This window comes from Octopus bimaculoides, chromosome 12 (genome assembly GCF_001194135.2).
Source record: "Octopus bimaculoides isolate UCB-OBI-ISO-001 chromosome 12, ASM119413v2, whole genome shotgun sequence".
Taxonomy (NCBI): Eukaryota; Metazoa; Mollusca; class Cephalopoda; order Octopoda; family Octopodidae; genus Octopus; species Octopus bimaculoides.
This window is the reverse complement of record NC_068992.1, coordinates 42,368,739-42,369,320: the sequence shown is the minus strand read 5'-3', so window position 1 is coordinate 42,369,320 and position 582 is coordinate 42,368,739.

Sequence of the window (582 nt, the reverse complement as noted above, 5' to 3'; positions counted from 1 at the left end):
CATCCCCTTAGTAAGTACTAGGCTTATAGTGTAAGTAATAGGCTTACAAAGAATAAGTCCGAGGCTCCGGCAGAGGGTGGTGGTGACCCTTGTTGTACTCTTTCGCCCCAAATTTTTCTCACTCTTTCTTCCTGTTTCTTGAATAACGCTGCGATGGACTGGCGTCCCGTCCAGCTGAGGGGAACATATACACCATAGAAACCGGCGGCATAAATAAAAAATAAAAAAAAAGTAGATAAGGAAAGCAAAGATTGTCCAAAATCCAAATGTGTTCGGCTGCTCATAACACAAATTGTGATCTGTATGGTCGACCAAAATACACAACGTAAGTTGGGCAGTGCTTCCTGGAAGCTGACTACATCTTTAACGTCAAACTCGCAATCACCAGTTAAGCGGGTGTTGACAGGAGCAATCGGCAAGGGCCGCTATTCCCCCTGAAACGAAGATTTAGTGAGCATATAACGATACAAGAATGGAGGCGCAATGGCACAGTGGTTAAGGCAGCGGACTCGCGGTCATAGGATCGCGGTTTCGATTCCCAGACCGGGCGTTGTAAGTGTTTAGTGAGCGAAAACACCTAAA